We start from the raw sequence: 6004 nt of genomic DNA on the forward strand, positions 1-6004 counted from the left end.
TGTGTAAGGCACTGATCTGGGCAATGGAAATATGACTATCAAAAAGAGACACAGCCTGTACTATCTTGAAATTCATAGACACCAAGCAATTAATTATATAATGAATTATTTCATTATAATACTAACATGTTACAAATGTATAAACGAGAAGCATATAGTATGAGCATACAGAAGAATCTGATTTGCTCTGGGCAATTAAAGAAGGCTTTCTTGAAGAGGTGACATTTGAGCCAAGCCTTCAAGGATGAGATGAATTTAATTAGCCAAAAAGAGAGGTGGGAAGAGAATTTCCCATGTTAAGTGGCAGGAAGAATCATGGAGCATTCATGAATCTGAGCAAAGGCCAGTGCTTTTGGAGAGAACAGCCAAGAGGAGAGAGACCTGTTGAACTAGGTGAGGTAGATAGGACCAGGGACAGGGCCTTAGAGACCATGTCAAGGCTTTCCTAAAGAGCAGTGGGTGGACTTTCCTGGTGGCACAGTGGTTAAGAATCCGCCTGCCATTGCAGGGGAACACAGGTTCAATTCCTGGTCCAGGAAGATCCCACATGCTGTGGAACAACTAAGCCTGTGCACCATAACTACTGAAGCCCGCACGCCCTAAAGCCCATGCTCCGCAACAAGAGAAGCCACTGCAATGAGAAGCCCACGCACCGCAATGAAGAGTAGAAGAGCAGACCCTGCTCTCGGCAACTAGAGAAGGCCTGCGCGCAGCAACGAAGACCCAACGCAGCCAAAAAATAAAAAGAGCAGTGGGAATCCAGTAGATGGTTTTAAGCTGGGAAGCAACATGATTGTGGCCTAAATAAGGGAAGATGGAAAGAAGTGCGTGGACTTGTGGTATATTAGATATTAAGTAAAGGTCAATAGGATTTGGAAACTGATTGGATATGAGACGCTCAGGATACTGAGGTGCAAAATGACTGCCCAATTTTGGCTTGGGCAATTGAGTCATTCACTGAGCTGGGGAACACTGGAGGATGAGCCTCTAAAGGAAGAAATAATGAGTGTGATTTGGATTTACTGAGTTTGAGATGCCTCTGAGATATACAAGTGGAGATAACAAAAAAGTCTGATCTCAGGAATGGTCTGGATTATATATAAATCTGAACGGTTACACGTTATATCCATTGACACAGATTTTATTCTGGAAAATACATCATGAAAATTCTGCTGAGAATACATATCACTCAAAATAATTTTAATCTTTAGCAATTAATTAGTCAGAGGCACCTTTAAAATTTAAAGAATTGAGGATTCTATCCTTCAGTACCACTTTTCTTTAAGAATGTCAATAATAATAGCCCTAGTACTTTCTGGAACACAATGCCCAAACAATCCAAACAGAATCAGAATTCAAGTTTAAGTTCAGCAACTTGGCTATATCCTAACATCCCCTATGAGCACCCCAAATGCTAGTTAAATAAATTAATCATTTAATTGGGAATATAACACTCAACACATCCAAATATTAATCTACAAGCAACAGACATTAATTCACATATTACAATAGGTATCACAAGCAGAGTTTATGGCTAACTAGGATAGACAACTCAGTTCTTTATTTCAAGGATACACCATGTGGCATTATTATTTTGTAATATATTTCATTTCACATATTTATGAAATAATTAGAAGTTTTACATATTACAATGTTTTATGACATTCAAGGAAACACCATATTATTTTATAATATATAAATATATAAAATATATTATTTTTTTCCTTACCAGTTAGGAAAAAGGTGGGTTCTAATAATAAAGAGATTAAAATTACCTTAGAAAAATGTTTTAAGTGTTAAAGTGTTTGACGCACATGAAAACTGTGGCGGATTGCTAAAGCTTTAGGAACAATTTCCTCTCTAGTAGGGAGGAATACATGGATTGGACCATCAGCCTGCCAGATTTTGTGAGGGTATAAAAAACATTTTTCATTTTTTATATCGTCCGCTACTGTTATACTTTATGGATTATTATGTAATTAAGTTCTTTTGGGAGGTACATAACTGCAAAAGATTTGCTGAATTCTTAAGTGTATTTTATTATATTCAAGAACCAAAAACTTTGTTCAGAAGAATGCACATAAAATTTCATTATGGAAAATCAGTTTGCCCCCCAAAAATTCTCTTTACTAGAAATGAACTAATTATTCCCTTTGAAAGATATTTCTAATGCTCTCCTTCCTAAGTGATCTTAGCCAAGGGTCTTCTTCAACACTTTCCAAAGACTTTTCCCAGTCCCTAAAAGATAAGTAAACTGTTCACACAGAACTTTATTTCATTGGCACATTAATATTCCTTCATCATAATATTTTATTTTGCCACTACTTAAGATAAACTCTCAAATTTTCTCTTCTTTATATGCTACAAAGATACAGCAGTAAGGGGGATCAGAGGACAAGGAAAGAATGGGAAGGTGGGAGAAGCACATAAGACCATTTTAACAGTAACAGATACCCACTGACTGACACTTGGTGCCACTAATGGGCAGGGGTCTCCAAGCTGAGTAACACATGGCAGCAATTCATTATTGGTTGTCAGAAGACAGATCAAACTTTCATCACCCACAATGTGCCTCCGTGTGAGCCTCCACTTCTACATCAATAGTATGGAAGCAAGGCCATTTTCCACACCAAGCTAGGCGAGAAACAGAATAAATGAATGGGGTATCGCTTTACAAGCTTTAAGCCCTCTGCAGTTGTAATTTATTGCTACCTCTGCTCTAAGTTCTGTTGCCTCATAATGATGTTCTGCACTGTTTAGCCAGCTCTTTCTCACTGAGACCAGTACACTCTATACTCACCAGCTTTCTTCAGAACGTCTCTGGCTGTCATATGGACCAGAAGCCGTGAGTATGTGGCAATAAACCCGGGTTGAAAGTATGGGGGTTGGCCTTATGGGCAAATCTAATGTTTTACTTTTTTTTTTAATTTGGAAATTACAAAATGTAAGAATACAAACATGTTTAACAATGTGCAGTTACGATGGAAATATGGTGTGGGTCCTTAGGCAAAAACTATTCATTCATTTCCACCGGGAACCAAAACCTAAGAATGCTAGAGAGAGTGGAAAAGGAAGCCCAGAGGGCCAGAGTTTGTGGCTCCGCTTGAAACTTGGTAAAAGACACCGCCCAGTGCCAAGAATTGCCATTCATTCTCGGAAGCGCTCCAAGGGAAGGTTCATACTGTTGTGGTTAATGCTGTTTACAGGGGCAATCAATTTTAGGTAAACACCTTAAGGAGAGTTAAAGAGCTGTCTCTTCGGTCCCATAAATGCGGGTCCAGGGGGCGGGAATGACTCCGCGTAAACCTTGGCCCTCGCCGCCTGGCCCTCTGGAAGCCAATGCACCCAGGAGCTTCGCATTCCAGCAGCTCTCGCCTGACTCGCGGCGCTATCGGCAAGCTGCGTGCCCCGGGCCCACCAGCAACCAGCCCGGAGGGGCCCACGCGACTTCCTGAGGCCCATGCAAGTTACAAAGGAATGGATGAGGCTACTGCCGGTGGTCCCTGAGGCCGCGAGCTCCCGCCCGAACCCCGGGAATCGAGGCTTCCCCGAACTCGGTTCACGCCCGCTACGGCAACTGACCGTCCCAAGGGGAGTTCCATGAAGAACCGACCCGCGAGGCCCTGGTGACCCAGGTGATCTGGAGGTTGGTAAAGAGGAGGCTCTCCCCGGGGCATCCCTGTGAGAGAGGCTGTTAAACCCAGGTTAGACCCGGGCTCCCCAGTTAAGCGTGAAACAAAGTGAGAGCTCCCTGGCTCTTGGAAGTCGGACACGTTTTCTCCTCCCCTTGAAACAACCCTGGCACGAGCCCCTTTGGTAATCTGGGGCTTGGCGAAAAAATTCACTTTTAACAGCGTGCCTTCTAAAAGTTGCACGGCCTAAAATTAGTGCTGTCTTGGTTTTTAAAGGGGCCTTGGGCAACCAGAGCCTCGGACCCGGAGCCACAAAGGGACATGAATTACCTTACCACTTGCAGCAAGAGATGCCAAGGGTCCGGGAAACCAGAAGAGGCGACCGCGCTGGACTACGCACCGACCGAGCGCCCCTCGTCACCTCTCCAAAGCCCCACCCTCGGGAGCAGCAACGGCCCGGAGGTCGAGCACGTTTCCTGCCAGGCGGAGAGCTGGGAACCTCTCCCCTCCCTGTCCTTGCGGACACCTCCGGGGCCCCGCCTTCCCGGGGCTGGGGTATGTGTGACAGGCCCTCTAGGAAGCCACGTCCCCTCTTGGAGATCACTGGCCCGGCGCGCACGGAGGCGCGACCCTCTCACCCTAGCCGGGAGGAAGACTGGGGGAGTCAAGACGGAGTCCGGAACCAGTCGGAGGAGTTTGGGTCGTCGCTACTACACGGATTCCGAGGACCTTCTCGCCCGAACTCTCTCCACGTTTCTGGCATTCTCTGTCCCGCCGCGGGGAGCTGAACTGGGGTTCCAAGGAAAGTGCAAGCAAAAGTTGGTTACGTCTTAGGCTCAGCCTTGAGAAGGAGCTCGGAACGCTGATCCTGGGCGCGTGAGCCGCAGGAAAGTCCATCCTTCCCGCAGCCTACGCCCCGTTTCCCCGGGGCTGTGGTCACATTACCCGGCCCGAGGCTCAATAATGCATGGGCTTACCTGCTCCCGTGACCCGCGGGCCCGCCTCGCCTGCCCGCCGCCGCCGCGTCCCGAGCGGGCCGAGGGCTCCTCTGCTGTGTCTGAGGCGTAGTAATCGCGGGGGTGTGTGCGAACGTGAGCTCTGTGATGCGGTGGTTTTTCAAAAGGAACTATGGAAAACCAGACAAGATCCGAAAGAAAAAAAAAATTTTTTTGACACCCGACTGAAAACGCCCCTAACTTGTGCAATCTTCCTGCCTCGTAGTTCCGCCAAAAACAAAAACAAAACAGTCCAAGTGCAAACCTGGAACGGGCGCGCAGGCACCAAGTTTGCCAAACACTAGAGAGTTTTCCGTCTGCTGAAATGACCCGCAAGGAGGGAGGCACCGCTCCCCGAGATTCCCCAATCGGCTTCGGGAGCCGGAGGCTCCTCCTCGCCCCTCGGCGGGAGAAAGCCCGCTGCAGGCTGCGGCTGCCCGCTCCCCTCCTCTGAGGAAAGGCGACTCCACAACTTTGTGCGCGAGCGGCTCTCTCCTCCGGCTCCGCCTCCTCCCTCCCCCCCCACCCCCGCGGGCCTGCCCCTTTGTTGGCGAAGGGAGAGGAGCGCCGGAGGCCCAGGAGGCAGGGGAGGGCACAGGACCGCCGGGGTGCGCGTGGCCGCCCTCCTGGGAACTGGCTCTTGTCCGGTTACTCGGGGTTCGCTCTCCCGAGGAGGAGGGGGCCGAGCAGGTCCGGCCAGCCGCTCCCCTCCCCCTCGGCTCTCCAGCCCCACTGCCGCAGGGCCGGCAGCTTTGTTCCGGGAGATCAGCTCCTCTCGGCTCCGGGTTCGGGCCCGGCGCAGGCGGCCACCGCAGGCTGGGCTCCGGGAACGTGGCGCCCGGGGTCACCTGACCGCGCGCCCCGTCAATCAGCGCCCGCCGCGCGCGCCCTCCCGGGCTGCAGCAGCCGGGCTGGCGCTCGGCTGGCCTGGGGCGGCGCACCCGGAGTGGACTGTGAGTGCCGAGAGCCCAGAGCTAGCATGGATGCCTCGTGCTGACACGATCCCCTTTATTCAGATTATCCGAAAATGTGAGTCACACCCACCCCACGCAAACCTGGTCTTTGGTCAGGGTGGTTTTCTTTCTCCCATCTCAGTGTGCTGATGTTGCTGAATTTGGGGTCCTAGTTCCAAGGGTATATTTATTTTATATAGTTTTCTTGGTGTCATTTTTAATGTTAAGAAAAACTTGAAATTTTGTTTTACATTCGTTCATACGTACAAATACTGTTTGCGCTGACCTTGTTTTTCTATTTTTCCAATATACATACGCACAAACATCTATTACAGAGCCTGTTGCAAGGTTGAGGTGACGGCATAATATGAGTTTGTGCTGTGTGTGAATTTTTCTTACATATGTCATTCCCAATGTGTTCCTC

At 48.6% G+C, this 6004-nt stretch overlaps 1 protein-coding gene across 4 annotated transcripts in view; it reads right to left on the reverse strand.

Annotated features, from left to right (window-relative positions):
- The window catches only part of UTRN (utrophin), a gene marked incomplete at both ends in the record, with an annotated part of 495417 nt that extends 490331 nt beyond the window's left edge, over nt 1–5086 (reverse strand). For 3 of the 4 annotated variants that reach the window (XM_082855592.1, XM_082855591.1, XM_082855589.1), the window contains one exon: nt 4610–5086. Of the gene's footprint in view, nt 1–3967; nt 3987–4609 lie in introns of those variants that run through there. The other variant, XM_082855590.1, reaches the window with a different exon arrangement.
- Nucleotides 5087–6004: the final 918 nt, after the last annotated feature.

This window comes from Leucopleurus acutus, assembly GCF_964270905.1.
Source record: "Leucopleurus acutus genome assembly, chromosome: 15".
Classification (NCBI taxonomy): Eukaryota; Metazoa; Chordata; class Mammalia; order Artiodactyla; family Delphinidae; genus Leucopleurus; species Leucopleurus acutus.